This window comes from Peromyscus californicus, unplaced genomic scaffold (genome assembly GCF_007827085.1).
Source record: "Peromyscus californicus insignis strain IS unplaced genomic scaffold, ASM782708v3 Scaffold_8__1_contigs__length_139910024, whole genome shotgun sequence".
Classification (NCBI taxonomy): Eukaryota; Metazoa; Chordata; class Mammalia; order Rodentia; family Cricetidae; genus Peromyscus; species Peromyscus californicus.
This window is the reverse complement of record NW_026294606.1, coordinates 51,274,392-51,296,346: the sequence shown is the minus strand read 5'-3', so window position 1 is coordinate 51,296,346 and position 21,955 is coordinate 51,274,392. Positions and strand designations below refer to the sequence as shown.

General features: G+C 39.4%; 1 protein-coding gene across 2 annotated transcripts in view; it reads right to left on the bottom strand.

The window, feature by feature from the left end:
* Positions 1-21,955, bottom strand: part of Chrm3 (cholinergic receptor muscarinic 3) — a 474,104-nt gene that overhangs the window by 358,946 nt on the left and 93,203 nt on the right. The window lies entirely within an intron of this gene.

The following is a 21,955-nucleotide window of genomic DNA, read 5'->3' as shown; positions in this document are numbered from 1 at the left end:
TCTATCAGCCCCACCCAAAGAAACTACTTGCTACAAAGCTTCATAAGCTGGACGTACTCCATGTAGCATTACTACTTCTAAAAGTTCAGTTTTCTCATCTGACCACTCATTTTCAGTTTTAACATCTTGACTCACTTGACTGACTTGTAAATGAAAGGGTTTCACATTGCTGAGTCCTGTGTCTGTCTCTGTCTACTTTTCTTCCATCCCCTTTGAAACCTACATTCCACCAAACACATGTCTTCTCACCAGCTGCTCCTAATTGCTTCACAGATACAGTATTATTTGTTTCTGGTCCTGCTTCCAACATGAAAATACACTGAAAGACTTTTAGTGTTATAAGAGAATATGAGACATGAATTAAGAATATACGTATGCATGATGTATATATATATATATATATATATATATATATATATATATATATATATATATATATATAATTTTTCAAACACCAAGGACAGTGGATTCAGACCTTATATTTGTCTTAAACCACAACTGTCTCTCGGGTTATTTGTATTCATTAACTTATCTGTAACTTTTAAACTGCCTTTTTACTTGTAAAACATCACTGTTTGAAAGTTTGCTTCCTCCTGCACTGATAACATATAAAGTAGTCTATGAACTGACCATCTTACTTAAGTTACTACTGCTATTTCAATCTGGGCAGTCATTCACCTTTAGACATCAGTGGCTCCAATTTTTAAACATTAAATCAGGATAGAAGTGGTCAGGAAGCTCTTTCCATGGTCAGGATGCTACAGCTCCTAGAATCTAATTCTGCTACTCCTTTCTTAATGAGAGAGAATGGGCCAATACAGAGCAACACATGCTTGGTTTATTATAGAATGTTGTAAGACAACTAGTCAATAAAACCACAGACTCAAACTAAATCAAATACTCATTGATCCATCAAATATTTATTAGGTATTAGGAATGATGGTAGGAGCTAGAACTCTATGGGCAAGATAATGCATGTGTCCCTATGGCTGTATGGCTGACAAGCTGGTGTGGAAGATAGACACTACCCAGCAAACACATGCAGCAATAGATGATCATACGGTAATAGCTGCTGGGAAGAAAAACACATGGAAGTCTGATAAACAGTGGTATGTGGAATGGCCATGGACAAAGCTGGAAAAAGCTTTTCTGAGGGGATGGCAGCTGGAACGTGAAGAGCTGGAAGCAAAGTACTCTAAGAATTCAGAATATGAACAGGTGCACATACCTGTGTCTTTGTCTCTAAGACCCCATGTTTCCTCCACCACCATCCAACTGTCAGCTCTTAGAAAAGTCCCCTGACTGAAAGGTTTAGACATGTAGGCAATAAAGAAAGACAACTGTGTATGATTTTAGTGAAATTGGCTAGTCTCACTTACTTTGAGATCTTGAATTTATAGAGACAAGGAGATGTGCCAAGTGGAAGTGTCATTTACAGCTCTTGACTTTTCTAAAAGTTACTTCTAACACATCTGTGGAAGGCAGGCTCCAAAAGCACCCAAGGCAATTCTGACACCATACTGGAATCCAGCAAGGGTGGCATGAGAAAGAAAGCAGCATGACATTTTCCTTTGACAGCGTCCCATTTCTTCCACCCCAGAATGCATGGGAGATTGCTGTGGCAAGCCAACAGACTGTATTTGAATAGCAGTGTATACATATAATCTGTGTGGTATGTGTGTGTGTGTGTGTGTGTGTGTGTGTGTGTGTGTGTGTGTGTGTGTGTAGATATACATATACAGTTGTGTGTGTTCATGTATGTGCATGTATTTGTAGGTTTATGCACATGTAGAGGCCAGAGTTCAACCTAAATTGTTGCTACTCAGGAGCAGGCTGCCTTATTTTTTGAGCCAGGGGTTTTTTACTAGGACTTGGACTCATCCATTAGGCCTGGCTGACTGGCTACTGAGTCCCAGGGATCCACCTGTCTCCATCTTCCTGGGACTGCAATCACACACAACCAATCCTGGTTTTTAACAGGGATGCTGGGGATCTGAACTGGATTTCTCATACATCTTTGGCAAGCATTTTGCTGTGGCCAGTCGCTTAAAAACCATTTTTTAGATACGTATTATTCCTTGGACACAATTACACCACGGACCTAGGAAATAACTAATGAGCATCCTTGTCACTGGATGCTGCACAATCCATTTCTCTTCAACACAGAGGGAAGTATGTGAAGACATGTTTGCTTCCAGCCTGCACTCTGATGCTATTAGTTGTGGCATGCCTGGGCCTAGTACAGGTAAGTCCTTCAGCTTCAATTTCTTCATGTATAGGATACTCACATTTTGTTTTTAAGATCTTGGTGATAATTTCATGAGGCAGCATGGCAATCTCTGACTACACACCATTGAAAATAATTCTACATTGTATTTTTATAAGTAGTCAATACACAACCTTAAACAAAATCACTTACATAATACATATGCATGTTCTATCTTCTGTTCATACAATCTTATTATCTGTGTAAACAATATCAATGTAAGCAATCAACTTGATTCATGTCATTCTCTATTTTTCTCCCTGCTGTATTTTAGGTAGTTTACATGGGTGGGGAAACTTTACACAATACCATCCACTACGCTGGATTAATTTTCTACCCCATATCCTAACGATGTTTGATACTTTGGGGACAGGGCAAGAGCAATACAGTCTTCTCAACTGAGAATCTCTGGGCCTTGGTTCACAAGGAATACCCACAAGAGTATTAACAATATACTCAAGAAAGTCACATCTGAAAGACTTGCAGTTTTGCTACATGACTCCTTATTCTGATGCATGCTTCTAGAACTTACACAATTCGTATAATGATATTTACAAACATTGAGAGCCACTTGCTCTAAAACAAAGCTCACTCTCCACACTGTAAAGTCAGGAAATTCAAAGCCTAAATGTCTCTTTGTGGACATCTCTACACGTAGGCTTTCAGCACTCCAGAATGCCCATTTCCCCATGTCCCTCTCTGTTATCGGTTGCTGTGTAAAACAATCAGCCCCAAACATGAAGACTAAAACAACGGTATTCATTATCCACTCAAGGGTTCATTTAGATAGGAATTTGAGAAGGCTGGGTGTGGCTGCTTGAGGGTCATTCATGCAGGTGACCCAATGACCAAATATGAACTTGAAGGAATGAAAGAGGGCAATGAGGCCAAAAAGACATCCATAGGAAATCCTGTAGAAAGCAAAGAACAGGTGCAGACATGTGCTGTCTAGACATGGAGGGTTTACCAGGGCCTCGATGGGGCTATGCACCAGCTGTTTAGAGGATAATTACAAGGCTGGCAAGAGAGTGTCAGGTGGTAGCTAAAGGCTTCACTTCTTTCTACATAGCCTTGTCTTTCAGTGGAGTTTCTTCAAGTTTCAGGTGTTGTGTTACAAAACACCTGTTTCTCTTAATGCCAAGAAATCCAAGAGAGGAAGATAAATGCTGCAAAGCATTTTGGGACATAGCTTGGAAGTCATACACTCTCAGATGATTAAGACAATATGCTCATGTTAAAGGGATCAAAACACTGGTCTATTCTCATAGAAGGTTTCTGTTGTTTCACTCTGAGGAGAGAACTACGGTGGCTTGAGGAGAAGCTCAGGAGATAAAGTTCTTCCAGCAAGATCGTAAGGACTGGAGTTTGGATCATCAACACCCATGTAAATGCTGGGTGTGTATGCTGGTCTGCTTAGAATAACACTTGGTGGAGAAAAGGGATCCTTGAGTTAGCTGGCTAGGTTAGACTGGTTGAATTGGCAAGTTTTGGGTTCAAATGAGAGATCTTGCTTCAATAAAGAAAAGTGTAGGTAGTGGTGGCTCACACCTTTAATCTCAGTACTCTGGAGGCAGAGGCAAGTGGATCTTTGAGTTCAAGTCCAGTTTGTTTTACAGAGCAAGTTACAGGACAGCCAGGGCTATGCAGAAAAACCCTGTCTCCAAAAACAAAAACAAAAACAAAAACAAAAACAAAAACAAAAACAAAAAAAGTGTAGAGCAATAAAGGAAGATACTTAATATTAACCTTTGCCCTCCACATACATGTACATACATGTTCATTCACCATATTGCTGTGTCCATGTGCATATACACACATGCATACCATATACACATATACCCGTGCACAAAAGAACTTTCCCATAAGTACCTCCTATGCTCAACAGTGCAATGAAATTTCATAACTTCTACAAAACACATACATCGAAGAAATCCTTTGACAACTTACTGGAATTCATATGGTATAGTATTTCAGCATCAGAAATCACTTCAAACACTTAGTGAATAACAAAGATGTACATTTATACTCTCTCTATTTATGGGAAACTATTATTATCATGCTAACACTTGAGGGTTGCAGAAAATTTTCTGGTGCAGAAATTTTTCAGTGAATAATTACTGAAAGAAGCTGAGTCCTTGGAAGATGAAGAAACCCATTGTCTTATGTTTTTCTCCTTCTTTTTCTCCCCACTCTTTCTTCGTGTGTGTGTGTGTGTGTGTGTGTGTGTGTGTGTGTGTGTGTGTGTGTGTGTGTATGTGTGTGTGTGGATATATATGCACTTGGGGCATGTTCATGTTGAGACCAGAGGTTGATGTCATGTATCTCCTTTGTTCACTCTTCTCTCCACTTGGTTTTTTGAGACAGGGTCTCTCACTGAACGTGGAGCTCATCAGTTAGTTGACTATCTGGTGAGCTCCAGAGACTCTCCTGTATCCTGCCACCCTCAGCCACCCTGTCACACTGGTATTAGAGATCCAAAATCAGATTCTTGTGATTTTTATGGCAAGCAGTTTTGATTGAGCCATCCCTACAGTTCCTCATTGCCTTCCCCTATCCTCAGAGATCCTTTACATACACAAAGTCCCCACTTCACTGGGATCAAGATTCTGAAAATGAAGAACATGAATAGGGCAAGGCTGGCCTGACAGCTATCATTGGTCCATGCTGCAGAGACTGAGACTGTTCCATTTGATGATGGCTACAAAGCAGGATCATCAGTCACCAGCTAAAAGCTGCCATCTAGATTGGTTGCTGAGACCCAAAATGAGACTTCTGGATGCTGCTACAGAAATGTGGGAGGACCAGCTAATCTAGCTCATTTCAGTACAACCCTGAATAATACAACACATTCAGAAGGATTTCCTGCATGTTTCTATTTTTATACTCTCTGTCAATCCTCACTCCTTAAAGTTCATATTGGGTCAAGTGTTTTTTTTTCTCTTTTTTTCTTTCCTATGTTTCATAGTTATGTAACTCCAAAGAGAGTAGATTTTTAGCAGGATCCATTTGCAACCCTTCCCAAGTTGGTGCTAACAGCATGCCATATATGTACAAAATGCCTTGGATTGAAGTTGCCTTTTGAAAGTCAACAGATGCCTCAGCAAATACATCAAAGTCTCCCTCCAACAAGGTCAATATTAGATCTGCTCAAGGGAGCTTCCTGCCACAAAGGTTAGAAGAACCTGGTGTGAAAGCTATTTGAATTACTGGCTTGACTTAAATTGTGACACACATGTTATGATTTTTAAATACTGGATTACTTATGGGTCACAAAAAATTTCCATTTCCAACCATTCCTGATATAATGTTATTTAATTTTTGTATTCATTTTTTGGGTAGAAAAGTATCAATATATTGTAGAAAAATAGATTTTCTCAGCAATCATTGGGCAAATATAAATATTTGGCTTTTTACATACAGGGTGATATATTTTGAGCCCCAGGAGGTAAGGAAAGTGAATTAATTGTTTTTTTAAAGTTCTGAGGATGGAATGCAGTGTCTTGCATAAGGCAGGAAAGTACTCTATTGCTGAGCTGTATCCTCTGTCAAAAATAAGTTTGATTCACATGAAAATGAGAAAGTAAGTTCCAATACCAATAAAATTGGGAGAACAGTATTTTATGGATAACTATTAGGAAAGCCGAATTAATTCTGATCAATGTTTAATACTCTCTGTTAAAAATCCTTGAGCTAACTGTTATTTGACTCATTCTAAAATAGGTCCTGGTGATGAAAGAATGTTGATTCTTGCCTTGACCCACCTAATGAACTGTACATCAATCACTAGCAAAATAAATGTCACAAAAAAGAAAGCCATATGTCTAATATCAAATAAAGAATTAAAACTTTGCAAACTCACTTTGACATGTCTTAGTAGACACAAAAGAAGATCATTTATTACGATTATCTCTTAAAGGATGCTTTATTTCAACTGTAATGTCACCTGAGCATCTTTGTTTAAATTTGGAATTTTAATTTAGTTTCCAGAGAGAAAGGTCTACATAGTTTTTTTTCTTATCTAGAAAGTTGTATATGACATGCTAAATTTTATAGTATTTATATGGAGCAAATAATACTCAAGTTAGATGTACTTGCATTCTTAAAGTAAATGCTTGTGAAGATATTATTTTCAGTAGCCAATCCTGAGTCTAGTAGTGAGCATATACTAGACTTACCATTAATTATTAGATAGCTATACTCAAAACAATCAAAGAAGTAAAGCTGAGAAAAAAAATGGTCTGTTTCCCTTGTAAATAAGTGTCTGGGAAGTGGAAATAAAAAGGTGATTCCTCTTTGATCTCAACACCAGATGCTTTGCAAAATTTCAAGTAAAAGTGTCAATTCAATCCAAAAGGCAAATCTTTATTATGCAAATTCCCTTCGTCCATTATTCTGTAGTCATACCAATCTTTGTATAAAAGCACTGAAGTAAATTCAGGAGAGTTAATGGGGCAGCACAGATGCCTGGTCCATGAGTATCCCAAACACTACCGTCTGCCTTTGAGAGGAGATTTACCTGGAACTAGTATATATCAACTGCCACTGATGAACACTATGTAGAGGTTTTCCTGCAATGATCCCAAGTCATGTTGTTGTCCTAACTGTAGTAATGCTTTAATTGCTTTTTAAGACATAAAAAATCAAAGCAAGCAACAACTTCTGCTGGTTTTCCTAAAAATTTTCAATTTATATGAACATATGGGCCATGCCTATAAGCCAAGGCTAGCAACTGGGAGGCTGATGCAGGAGAATTGTCATAAATTTGATGCTAGATCAAGTTATATGGTGAGTTTCACTCCAACCTGGCATATTGTGCAAACCTCAGTCTCAAAGTAAATTAAATAATTAATAATAATGAGAACAAGGAGGAGGAACATAGAGAAAGAGGAGGATGAAGAAGAAGGGGGAGAAAGAATGAGGCAGACAAAGGAGGAAGAGCAGGGGGAATATCCAATATAGAGAGAAAATGAAAGAAGCAATGTTTTACCAGGTAGACCAGTTGTCTACATTTGGCTACATTTATATTTTCTGTCTCCCACCAAGAACATCTATCTGGTGGTCCAAGTCTTTATTTTGCCACACATTAAAGCATAATAATCTGTAACTGATCAAAGGAGCTTCGTACTTATGTTGTGCACCCATCTGTCAGGAAGTTGAGAATGGCTTGTAGGGATCAGGTAAAAGAATAATCTGTCTCAGTTTCTGTGGGTGTGACCTTTATGTAGCTACTGGAGTGGGTGTTCTAAAAAATACACAACAAAACAAGATAACAATTGCCAATAACTTGATTTGTGAAGAGGTGTTCGCCCCACCCCTGGGAGTCCTGTGGAGTGGGGCCAATGGTTTTCCTCATTTTGGAGATAAGAAACCAGAGAACTTATGCCATGCCACACAACTGGTGGAAAACAATCAGATCTTCCCCAGACTTTTTAATACGAGAGCATCCTGGACCTTTGATAAGCAAGTCAGAGCTTGAAAAGCATCCCAAGTCAGATGCAGTACCATTAACATTGCAATGGATGTGGTCAGTGCAGGGCACATTCATAGGCAACAGCTCTACAATTTTCATAATAGCCTTGGGAAGTAATTTCATGCTCATTTTACAAATAGGCTGAAGGTCTAAGGCTTTAGGTCATATTTTCACAGTTCCAGAAACTGCTTGCAAATCCGTTTCCATGTTGAGCTTATACATGGTTCTTGCAAATAAGCACAAAAACTGCCTCTCAGTTTTTTCGCATTCTAGACCAAAATGGCATGGGAGATGGGGGTAAGACAGCAGTGACTTATCTGTGTTTTAAAGGCTATTAAAAGTAATGTTAAAGAAGCTGGAGAGAAAGCTCAGTGGTTAAGAACATTTCCTTACTCTTACAAGGACTTAAATTTGGTTCCAGTAGCCATGCAAAGGGGTTGGTAGCCAATGGTAACTCCAGTTTCCGGGGATCAGATGCCTTCTCCTGGACTCCACAGGAATCTGCACTCATGAGTACATACCTACCCACATATGCACACATACACATAATTAAAAATAATAAAAATAGCTGGGCTTGGTGGCCCATGCCTTTAATCTTAGCAGTTGGGAGGCAGAGGCAGGCAGATCTCCGTGAGTTTGAAGTCAGCCTGGTCTACAAAGCAAGTTCCAGGACAGCCAGGGCTGTCACACAGAGAAACCCTGTCTCAAAAAAACAAAACAAAAGATGGAAAAATAATAAAAATACATTTTTAAAATGTACGGTTAACAGGGTGATTATCTTAACATCCCAATCACAAACATATCAAACAAAGCTGTCAGATCCTTAACTTCATAGCTCATATCACTAAGGAACTCCAAAGTCTTCACTTTATTTTTATCTTAATAACCACAAATTATAGCAAAATTTTAGACATTTAGCATGTTCCTGAGGGTAGCATAACTTTATTTATGATGAAGTGAATAATCACATTTTGTTTGGTTTTGGCAAAATAGAGGTGGAGTCTAGCAACTTTCATCTAATTTTATTCATTTAAGATGAAGATTTCTGTCTGCATAAAAGAATGATGAAAATAGTTAAAGGCCTGTCACTTCTTATTTTTCACAGTAATTGTTTGTCTAGAACACATTTGCGGGTATAAAACATGCGTGTAGAAAATAAATGAGTTAAAGTCCAGAGAAATAATTTCTCCTTGGCTTACCGCAGAGAAACAAGACTCAACAGATCTCTTTCTCTCTCTTGAAGTCCAAATACTACAGAATTCTTTAAGCAAAGACAAAACATAAAAATATTACCTTAACACCATCCTTACTCCAGAATATTTTAAAAAGCTATGAGCAACTGCTATCTTAGATATTCAACTAAAGTAAAAAGTTATATGTCATCAATCTAATAGTTATAAGCCATATCAATGTTCCTGAAATTTTAGACAATGTTTAAAAACTTATAAAGCATTTTGAGTAGCTTAAGGCTATTTAAATGAATATTTGAATATTTAGTTCAGCTCCAGAAAAATGCATGTATGCATACATACACTCTAGTCAAACAAGACATACTTTAAGTTTTAGGCATGATGGCTCTTGGAACCACATACTGATAAAGAAAAATCCAAGTATTTCAATGTACAACTTAGCAATATACTTACTTATTGTTCTGAGCGGTACTATATGTGAACATATGGTAGATTATATGGAGGATTAAGACAATCTTTAAATTCTAAAATTTTATTTTTGCCTTGGTCTAAGTAATGAAATATTTCTGTTTGCAGTGTTTCTTCCAGGTCAAGTTCAGTAGTAAGGACTCATAGTGGAAGGACTGAATTAAGTAATACACATAAGACACTTAAATTCTGTGCATAGAAAACACTGACACTCTGAAAACCTTAAAAAAAAGTATCTCATAGGTTGAGGTTGTGAGAGTAGGAGAGCTGGTCCCATACCCCTTATCTGCCAATGTGGTGGTGAGGGAAAGATGTCCTCCCGGTTTGCCTCTTGCTGCCTGTGGCATGCCAGAGAGCTCATGCTACCCCTCATCAGCTGTAACACTCAGAGTGGGCACTGTAGGTCCCCTAGGCAGCATAGTAGAGCTGACCCTGTTGTTGGGGCATGGGTGAGCCAGCCCTGAAGGTGTGAGAGTGGGAGATTTGGTGCCACCTCTCTCTTGTGCCATATGGTTGCATAGGCTCGAGAGAGAAGTCCCCCCCCCCAACCCCCTTTCCTCTGCCTTTCTGCCTGTGGCAGGTAGGAGAGCTGGCCCTGGGGACACAGAGCAAGAAAACTGGCCCTGCCTCTCACCAGCTGTAGCACTAGGGAGAGTGGCCCCTGCACCTTGCCTGGCCAACACAGCAGAGCTGGCCCTGAGGTCAAGGTCATGACAGCGGGAAAACCCCCTTCTGCTTGCTGCATAGGGTGAACTAGCTAGAATTAGGGTTAGGGTTAGCGGTGGTGCTGGAGAGCTAACCCTGGTGGTGGGGATGAGGGAGAGCTGGCAGGCTGACCACCCAAGCACAGAACCAGGGCTATATGTTGGCCCATCCCAACATCCACCCCATCTGTGATCTGCTGGAGCACATGAAGGGGCCGGTCCTGTGGACCTAAGGCCTCAGAGATCTCCAGGACACAGGATAACAGCAGGATATCCAGGAGGAGTCCCAGTGAGGATAGTGTAGTAGAAATTAGAGGCCTTGAACCAGACCAATAACTCATTGTAGTGAATACTTGCAAGTAGAGATGTATGGACTGAAGAGTATATTGTGTAACTCACTGTGTCATGCAACAACTTCCACGATGAGTTTTTTTTTTCTTTTTCTTTTCTGTTAAATTTTATTTTGTTTTATATTGCAGGGGCAGGGGGTTGCGAAAGCAGAGGGCAGATCAGATGTAAAAGAACAGGGAGAAGAGTGGGATCAAGATACATGATGTGAAATGCACAAAGAATCAATAAAATGTTAAATTAGAAAAAAGGCATCTCATGAGAAATGGGAAGTTATATCACTAAGAACTGGAGTAAGACAACGATTGGATGCTCACTGCTCCTTTTCAGCTTTGCATTAGAAGTCTTAGTTACTGTGGGAATGTGAGAAAAGAATATAAACCATATGCCAATAGAGAAGGAAGTAACGGAACTGGTTTTGTTCATATAGAGCCTCATATTTTATGTAGACAACTCAAATAATAATGATCCTGGAATGCCTGGAACCTTAACAAGGTTATAATGTGTGAGGTAAATGTGTCAAAGTCAATCATTTTCCTGATTACCAGCAGTAAATAAGAGGGATTTGAAATCTAAAGCACAAGACTGTTTACAGTTGAATCCCAAAAAGTAAAATTAGCAAAATGGGTATAAAATTTATAAATTTAGTAAAGAAAATAAAATAACTAACCAGTGGAGAGACAACTTGATGCTGTTCAAATACCTTTTTTTTTTTACCATCTTGATGTATACATTCAATGCAATGTAAATCAAAATCTTAGAGGGTTATTTTATGATATTGAGGAACTTGATTTCATCATATGTAGATGTAAAAGACTAAGAATATCTAAATTCCGAAGAACAGGGTTGGAGGGCTGATAGACCTGATTGCAAACCATTCTATAAAGTTACCCTAATCAATGATTGTTGAAAGAACAGACGGAATAGAAAGAGTCAACCAACTTTTGACAAAGGAGTGAGAATAATTCTATAAAGCAAAAATAAAAATTTTAATAAATTATATTCATATATGCAAAGTAAAAACAGAATTTTACAGTATTCATGCAAACTAATTCAATGAATAATAGACTACTTTATATAGAAATTTACAATATATAGCTGCTAAAAGAAGCCAGGGCAAATAAAAAACCCCTAGATTTGACCATTAATATTATTCATGTAGTATATCCATATAATATAATAATACTCATATAATGCCCAAAGCATGATCCAAGAGAGAAGTAACTCTGCAATGACCTTGTCAAGAAGAGAAGATAACACACAAATTGGGAGAGGACATTTGTGGAGCACATACCTGATTCAGAATTTTTATCCAAACTATGTAAAGAACTCTGAAATCTCAATCATAAGAAGACAGTAAAAAAAAAAAAAATCTATTTTAAACATGGGACAAACACCTGACAAGACTCCTGAGTCAAGAAGATATGTAGCCGGGCGGTGGTGGCACATGCCTTTAATCCCAGCACTCGGGAGGCAGAGGCAGGCGGATCTCTGTGAGTTCAAGGCCAGCCTGAACTACAGAGTGAATTCCAGGAAAGGCACAAAGCTACACAGAGAAACCCTGTCTCGAAAAACCAAAAAAAAAAGAAGATTTGGAAATGGAAATTCAACACAGGAAAGCAGTTTCAAACTCACATGGCATTAAGGGGGAAATAATTAGAGGCTGGAGAGATGTCCCATTGGTTAAGAGCACTTCTTTCTCTTACAGAGGACCTGTGGTTTGGTTCCCAGCAGCCACACAGTGGCTCACAACTATTCACATCTCAGTTCCAGGGGATTTGACTCCCCATTCTGACCACTGAAGATAAGTGGTGAAATACACACACACAGCCAAAACACTAATACATACACAAATAAAATAAAAAAATTAAAAGGATTTAAAAATTGAACAACAGAAGACACACCTAATGGGACAGCCCACATCTAAAACACTAACATCCCAAAGTGCCGATTACAACCTGGAACAACAGAGAATTTCCACCTGGTGGAAATTCAAATTGCTCAGCTTACCTTGAACAGAACTTCACAATATTTCACAAAATTAAATACAGCCTAACCATATGATTTAGCAATCACACTCCTTGGCACTTACCCAAATCAGGGAAAACTTAGATCTCTGTGAAGCAGCACACAGATGTTTATATATGTGTGTGTGTGTATACAACAGTTTTATCCATGTCTGCCAAAACTTGGGAGCAACAAGACGTTCTTCAGTCGAGAATGGGTAACTAAAACGTGGTACCTTCTGAACAATGGAATCTTGCTCCATTCTAAAATTAAATGGGTTATTGAGTCATGGAAAAACATGGAGGTTATGCCAATGCATATTGCTAAGTGAGAGATGCCAAACTGAAAGGACCCTTGTTGTAAGATAAGACTTCATCTGTGTGGCATTCTGGGAGAGGTGAAACTAAGGGAATCAAGAGACAGTAAGAAGATAAGCATAGCCAGGGTTAAGGGGAAGAGGGAGGAAAGAAGCAAATTATTGATGATTGTTAGGCCCCTAGAGCGACTCTGTACGACACTGTGATGTTGGGTAAGTGTTACTGGATCTTTGTCAAAATTCTTAGGATCACAACTTTAAGAAGGAACCCTGAACCAGGCAGTGGTGCCTCACACCTTTGATTCTAGCACTTGGGAGTCAGAGGCAGGTGGATCTCTGAGTTTGAGGCCAGCCTGGTTTCCAGAGTGAGTTCCAGGACAGCCAGGGCTGCACAGAGAAACCCTGTGTAGAAAAAATAAACAAACAAAACGAACAAAAAGAATGAACCCTGGGCTGGAGTGATAGCTCATCTGGTAAAATGCTTGCCTTGTAAATATAAGGACCTGAGTTTGGTCTCTCAAAACTCATATAAAAAGCCAGGTGTCATCGACTCCTGCACCTAAGGTTCAGGAAGCATTGCAGAAGAGGAGTTGGAAAAACTGTAAGAGTTGGAGGACCAGGAAAGCTGCTGTGAGATTGTACCTCCTAAGAATGGTAGGGAAGCTTCACCTGTGCTGCTGTAACAATATGGCTGCCTAAACAAGACTGAACAAGGACAATACTAATAGATATGTTAACATGGAAGAGGGAAATCTCATAGGGCCTCAGTCCTAGACAAAGAACTACAAGTGACTAAGGAATGCTGAGGATGGGAGAAACCGTCTTCTCTAGGGATGAGCCCCTCAACTGGTTATTCAATACCAAGTAGTCAGCTCAAAACTCATATTCATACAAGTAACACAAAACAGACCGAGCAGGTTGTGTTGATATGTTTAGGCATATATGTAAGTATTTATGTATGTTATGTATGTATCAATAGCAATTAAAGGAGGGGGAAGCCAGGTGTCCTGGCAAGCATTTTAAATCCCAGAGCTGGGGAGGTAGACACAGGCAGGTCCTAGAGTTCACCAGTCAGCCAGTGTAGCCTACTACTTGGTGATCCAAAGAACAGTAAGAAATCCTGTCAAACAAGATGGATAGTACCTGAGGAATGACACTTAAACTCCCCTGGCTTCTACATGTACACACACACACACACCCCACACACACACACTACACACTCAATGAACCCTAATGTTAGCTATGGATTTTGAGTAGTGGTAGTGTGTTGACAAAGATTTGTCAGTTATAGCAAATGCAACACTGTGGCTCGGGATGGTGATGGTAGGTGTGCTTTTGGGTGTGTGGGGGCAGGTGCCACATGGGAACCGTCTGTGCTTGCTACTCAGTCTTCCTAAAACTGCCTTCCACAGTAATACTTTTGTGAAGCTATGTCATAAGTGAGTTGTCCTTTCAGGTGCAGTTTTAACTGCCATTTTCATTCACAAAACCAACTCTAGTTGAAAGAGGAAATAGCATGAAAGCTCTGCAACAATTGTTGGAACCTTGATAACAGGAAGTTTGTTCACAATGACGCTCCAGTGCCTGGAACAATGTCGGCTCACTGCTGTCACTGTTTGTGACAAATGACTGCTTGGATTAATTTGTATCATAAATCATAGAAAAATAATTTCATGAAACCATTTATTAAAGGCGACATGTACATATATGTATACACACATATTTATAACACACACACACACACACACACACACACACACACACATACACAGGAGAGATGGATCAGCAATTGTAAGCACATACTGCTACTATGTAGGACCTGATTTCAGATGCCAGCACCAACATCAGTCAGCTTACAACCACCAGTAACTCTAGCTCCAGGGACTCCAATATCCGATGTTTCTTGTCTCCAATGGCACTTGAACTCATAGGCACATATCTCCTTACCACCACACACACACATACAGACAAATAAAAATAAATCTTTCAAAAGTTACATATATATTTATAGCTCAAAAATATTTGTAATTGTTAGAAATTGTAGAAAGTATGTGAGAGACAGGAAAATGACTGCATTGAAAATAAAAGGTGTTATTGTGAAAAAGATAAAATTCAAAAAGACAGATTTAAAATATAATATAAGAATAAAGAGCTGTAGGGTATAGGATCAGGTTATGGTAGCAAATGTTTACAGTACCCTTATTATTATCTACATTTGTATTATATCCATGGAAACAAGTAAAAATATATCATTGGAAAATATATTAATATTGGATTAACTTCCCAAATCTGGATTTTGTTGTTAGAGCAAAAAGTTTCAGAAATATGACTCAAAATGTTAAATCCATCCAATGGCAAAAGATCCATTAATGCTGAGGACATGAGTGTGGGCACAAGGATATACACCTCCCAAAATCCTGTGAAGGCCTACCCAACGTAAAAGAAGGTGACCACCAGACCTAACTGTGGAGGGGAAGCTAAAAGCAGATTGTTAAAAAAAACCCTCAATCTGTTTTCCCTGGGGCATCTGTCTGTTCACCCAGGAACCTTGGTTCTAATAATCTTCAGACCCAGATCTGCATGGCAGGGATTTGGAGTAGAAGGTAATACATAAAGCTGTAGTCCTCAAGGGGTATACCTTTCAGAAGGCTGGGCACTGAAAACAATGCCTGTCAACAGAAGGGCAGGGACAGGACTGAAGAAAGGCATGGAGATCAGGGTGGGAAGGACTGACAGCTGCCTTTCACATAATGTAATCAGGTGAGTTCTGCAGTTCTTGGTAAATAGTGATGGAGTGGGTGTGCATGGCTCCAACTCTTTGCTGCTTCTCAGACTCTCTTTCATGGCAGCCATTTTCCAAAGCCTCTGAACCAGGCATTGGTGCAGTTAGACTACTGTTGATTTAAAGGCAAGAGCTATCCCCAGAGCTCAGGCACTCCCCATTCTCTGCCAGAAGTCCCAGATGCAAACCCTTGAATTCTACCAGCAACTAGAAAATATTGGCTTGTGCAACCTAGGGCACCAAATTTGTGTTGCTCTCAACCTTAGCCAGAGAAGGCTCTTTTTGTAGAGGGTAGTGAGAAATGCAAAGGTTCCTAACTGTTCAAAGTGCTGAGAATAAGCACCTGTGAGTGCTCAGCCTTAGATGGAACATCAGTATGAACCCTGCTTCCTCAAGGCTCAGGAAACATTGTGGAAGAAGGGGCAGAAAGAATGTAAAAGCCAGAGAACGGAGAGGAGGGCTGTGAAATATTGTCCTCTGGACATAACATGGCTGCACACAGGAACTCACAGTAACTGTGGCTAAGATGGCAACAGGGGTGGGTAGGGGCTCCTGAAGTCTCATTCCTAGCTTCGGGGCTATTGGCAGGGCAATGAAAAGGTCACAGAGTTGACAAGGAGATATGCTGGGAAGACTTGGACAGAGTTCATAGTGAAGAGTAGGAGGCAGATGTGATTAAGATGCATCATTTACATATATAAAATTCTCAAAGAACAAAAAATTATTTTTACTTGATTCTACTTTGAGTGATTTCCCATGTTTCAAATATTGTGTTTTTCAATCAGATTCTTTTCAGCCAGAATTTACTACTCAAAAGTTGGGCTCACCTGGGATTTGAACCCAGGACCTATCACACCCTTAGTGAGAATCATACCCCTAGACCAAACAAAAAACTCAGAATAGCTAAAACAATCCTATACAGTAAAAGAGCTTCTAGCGGTACCACCATCTCTGATTTCAAGCTATACTACAGAATAATAGTAATAAATATAGCATGGTGTTGGCATAAAAACAGACAGGATGATCAATGGAACTGAATCAAAGACCCAGAAGTAAATCCACACACCTATGGACACTTGAGTTTTTGACAAAGTTTTGACAAAGAAGCCAAAATTATGCAATGGAAAAAGAAAGCACCTTCAACAAATAGTGTTGGTCTAACTGATGTCAGTATGTTGAAGAATGCAAATGATATCTATCATCCTGCACAAGACTCCAAGTGGATCAAAGACCTCAACATAAAACCAGATACACTGAACCTGATAGAGAAAGTGGGGAATAGCCTTGAACTCATTGGCACAGGAGACAACTTCCCGACCAGAAGGCCAATCTCACAGACACTAAGATCATAATTAACAAATGGAACCTCATGAAACTGAGAAGCTTCTGTAAGGCAAAGGACACTGTTGATAGGACAAAGCAGCAGCCTACAGAATGGGAAAAGATCTTCACCAACCTCACATCTGACAGAAGGCTAATATCCAAAATATATAAGGAACTCAAGAAACTAGACATCAAAAAACAAACAAACAAAAACCACCAAATAATCTAATTAAACAATGGGGTACAGATCTAAACAGAGAATTCTTGACAGAAGAATCTCAAATAGCTGAGAAATACTTAAGGAGATGTTCAACATCCTTAACCATCAGGGAAATGCAAATCAAAGTGACACTGAGATTCCGTCTTACACCTGTCAGAATGGCTAAGATTAAAAACACAAATGGCAGCTCATGCTAGAGAGGATATTGAGCAAAGGGAACACTCCTCCACTGTTGGTGAGTATGCCACTTTGGAATGTACAGCCACTTTGGAAATCAATGCAGTGGTTTCTCAGAAAATTGGGACTCAATCTACCTTAAGACTCAGCTATACCATTCTTGATCATATACCCAAAGGATGCTCCACCATACCACAAGGACACTTGCTCAACTATGTTCATAGCAGCTTTATTAATAATAATCCAGAACCTGGAAACAAACTAGATACCCTTCAACCAAAGAATGGATAAAGAAAATGTGGTATATTTACACAGTAGAGTATTACTCAGGTGTTAAAAACAATGATATCATGAAATTTACAGACAAATGGATGGAACTAGAAAAGTTGATCCTAAGTGAGGAAACCCAGACCCAGAAAGACAAGCATAGTGTGTACTCACTCATAAGTGGATTATTAGCTGTAAAATAAAGGAGAACCATGCTACAATCCATAGACCCAGAGAAGCTAAGTAACAAGGCAGGTTCAAGAGAGATGTATGAATATCACTGTGAAGGGAAAATAGAATAGATATTACCAGTGGGCATGGGAGGGGTCCAGATGGGGGATGGGCATGGGAATAGGAGAGATCAGGTAGGGGGAGGAGGGAGAGAGAGAGTATTGGAAGAGACAACTGGAATCTGGGGACATCCCTGGGACAAGCTAGAAACCTAGTGCAATGGCAACTCCCAGCAAGCTATGAGGGTGACCCTAGCTAAGACTCCTAGCAATGGGGGATATGGAGCCTGAACCAGCCATCTCCTGTGACCAGGCAAGACTTCCAGTGGAGGGATGGGACACCAACCCAGCTACAAACTCTTCAACCTACAATTTATCCTTCCTACAAAAAGTGCTGGGGTAAAGATGGTACAGAAATTATGGGAGTGACTAACCAATGACTGGCCCAGCTTGAGACATGTCTATACCATGAGACAGAGCTTACCCTGAGGGCCAGGACCCAGAGGCAGGATACCCCAGCAACCTAGGATAGAACCAAACATGACTGGCAATTTAAAAAAAGTAATGAAATGATTCCTATTGATATTCTGCCTTACTCATAGATTGGTGCATAGCCCAATTGCCACCTGAAAGGCTCCACGCAGAAACAGTTGAAAACATATGCAGAGACTCACAGCCAAACTTTAGGCAGAGGATCTAGAGGAATCCTGTGGATGAGGGGTGAGGAAGACCTGTAGGAACTAGAAAACCCACAGAATCAACTAATCTAGGCTCATAGGGGCTCACAGAGACTGAACCAATAACTAGGGAGCCTGCATGGGACTGATCTAGGCCCTCTGCACATCTGTCACAGTTGAGTAACCAGTTTCTTGTGGGACTCCTAATGGTGGGTGACTCTGTTGCCTGCTTTGGGGACCCTTTTTTTCCTACTGGATTTCCTCATCTATCCTTAATAGAAGAGGAGGAGCCTAGTCTCACTGCAACTTGATATACCGTGGCTGGCTGATATTATCCATGGGAGGCCCATCCATTTCTAAAGGGGAACAGAAGGAGAGGAGTTGATAGGAGGGAAGGAGAAGAGAAAGGGGAAGAGGAGAGGTGAGGGAGAAGGACTGGGAGGAGAGGAGCGAGGGGAAACTTTGGTTGGCATGAAAAAACAAAACAAACAAAAAACCATTTTTTTAAAAAAAGAGAAATAAAATATTTTTTTAAAAGAAAATAAAATTCAGGCTTGTTGTTCCTTGCTTCTTCAGAAGTCTTGGCAGCCTGGGGGTTCACTAGGGCTTAAACTGAAGCTGGTTCCTCCTAAAACACTCTTTTTGGACTTCTGTTAATGCCTTAGATCCTTCTTTCACACACCCAGCAGGCCAATCCACTTTCCATGCTGGGTCTTCCTCTGGCTAAGACCTTAGAACAAAACACCCTTGCTGGATATGGCTACATTTCCCCCATTCCTGCACTCATCCTAACCACTCAACACATCCCTATAGTCTTCCCACCTTTAAGTGAATGTAATGTGTACATGCAATAAAACTCAAAATGCTCATTCATTATAATATCAACTGCTTTAAGAAAAGTTTATTTCACCTTCTGGATCTCTTCATATGGCAGTGACTAATTTTTTTGTGCTTTTCCTCTTTATTTCCCATGTAACATTTTTCATTTCAATCCACAGGCACATTTGAAAATATTTGTTGTACTTCACTGGAATTAAACTTAATCAAAATAAAGATTAAATTTGTTTCATATCAGGAAAAAAATCTTCCAAATTTCTCCTAATACAGTTTGATGCCAATCTTGAACTAATTGAGCCTGATTTATTTATTAAATATCCCAACATTGAAATCATTTCATGAAATAATGACAAAAAATGGAATAGACTTATTCAATCTTTTGGAAATCTGTTTTTCAGGGAGAAAAATAATCATAAAAATTAGACTTGACATTTTTATTTTTTCAGTGCTTTAAAAACAATCTCTGCAAAGAGAAGGAAGATTTGCTTTCAGTTCTGTGGTCACAAAACTGCAACAACAAATTAACTCAGCTTTTTTGGGTCTTGATTTTAAACACAATTGAAGCATAATAGCTAGAAGAAAGCTGGAGGTAGTGACCAACACAGGGACAGATGATGTCCTCACATCTGTGTGTAATCAATTGAGCCATTTGTCCAGCAACCTACTTTAAAAATTTTTATTTCTTCTTTAATTGTTATTTTATGTATGTATGGCTGTTTTTTTCTGCATGCATGTATTATTTCACATTAAACGACATCTAAGTGGTTAGCATAGACTGTAAGCCCATTGTGATCCAAGGATGCCACTAAAATCCAGGTTTTCTAGGTCTCTCAGTTGTGACTTTGGATTTTCTGTGCTGGCCACACATTGGCTGTGACATTTGACTTAACATCAGGAGAAAGAGTGAAAAGAAAGAAAATGTTAACCCATTTCCCCTCCCCATGAACAAGAACATTGGGCAGAACCCTCCAGCTGGTTCAGCTCCTATCTCATGGGCCTAGAATCATGCATGTGCTCTTTCCTAATCAATACTTGGTAGGTAAAATGAAATTGTCTTTAACTGCACTAATAATCTAGAAGATTTGGGTAGGGGGAGCATCAACCTCAATGGCAGCTCCATCACCTACAGGAGTTCAGAATGGTTACAGAATAAACAGCTCTTTACTTCTTAAAAACTTTTCAATTATTGATGAAGGAAATAAAATCTAACACATACAATTTCTAAGTAAAATGGGTGCTTAGAGAGATACATAAATATTTCATGTACCGAGGATTGTCTCACACATAACAGATTCCCATTATTCTTATAGATATTATAACAGAATAAATAAATAGTTCTCAGGGCAGCATAACTTTCTGGAAGTCTGGTCCTATCTACTGCTTACAGCATAAACATTTCTATGTCCCAGGATGGTTTTTTCATGCTTCCAGAAGCCCATGAGATTCTTGCCTAGAGTGCACATGGAAAGCAGTCCCAGGTGCACCTGAAGAAAACATTTGCAAGCACTTTATACCCAAAATCCTCCAGAGTTGGAGGCATGGGAGCTGTTGAAGACTCAAGGTTAATTTCCTCTTTGTAGAAGGAAAACAGCATTTCCTGGGTTAACACCACTGATGGAATTTGTTAAAGTAATTTCAAGACTATAATAAAATCAGTAGTTACTCAAGAGTAAAAGTAAAAAGTCCCTGCTTTCTGACATACCACAACAAAGGTTAAAAGAAAGAATATTGCCCATCTAATAATAGGAATCTAGGGTGTAGAGATGATTGAAGTATTTGCCATGAAAGAGTGAGGACCTGAGTTCAGATCCTCAGCATGCATGTACACTGATAATCTCAATATAGGGGAGGTAGAGACAGGAAGGTCCCAGGGGCTTGCTGGCCAGCTAGTCTAGCCAAATTGATGAACTACACATTCAGTGAGACCCCATCTCAAAAAATGAAGTAGAGACCAATTCAGGATGATACTTTTCATTGACCTCTATTGTTCATGAACACCCAGAAAAGCACATACATGCACACATACATAACACATATACACACATACAGATGTATGCATGCACACAAGTGTGCACATGTGTACACACACACACACACACACACACACACACACACACACACACACACACTTCTAATCCATTATTTACCCTTACCATGCATTTTTTCATTAGTTAGGATCTCTGGATGCTGTGACTGGAGGCAACGTGACAAATTCCTTAACACTGTCACAACTGGTCCAGATGGCCAGTATTTGTGACTGTAAACACTGGACATGGTGTGAGGTACAGCCTCAATCTTTTCACTCTAGGGTCAGAGTATTTACTTGCAATAGTTTCAGTAGAAACAAATTCCTGATTCTGTATAGCTTTTTACTTGGTTTACAAAACCCACAAAGTTGATTTGCACCTCATGTTTTCCAGACTTATTATCTACTATTTTCAGACATGTTATCTACTTCCCAACACACAGGTGAACTCCCTCTAAAATGCAGATATTTCAATAGATAAAAGTATTAAGATCATAAGTGATTGACTTATCCAGTATTCTGACACAACCAGGAAAAGAGCAGAATGGGATTAGAATGGAACTCACATAATCCCTGATTATGGGTCAATTAATCAATAAATATATGTTGAATGCCCACCAAGTCAAAAGAACTTTTTAGTAAGCTCC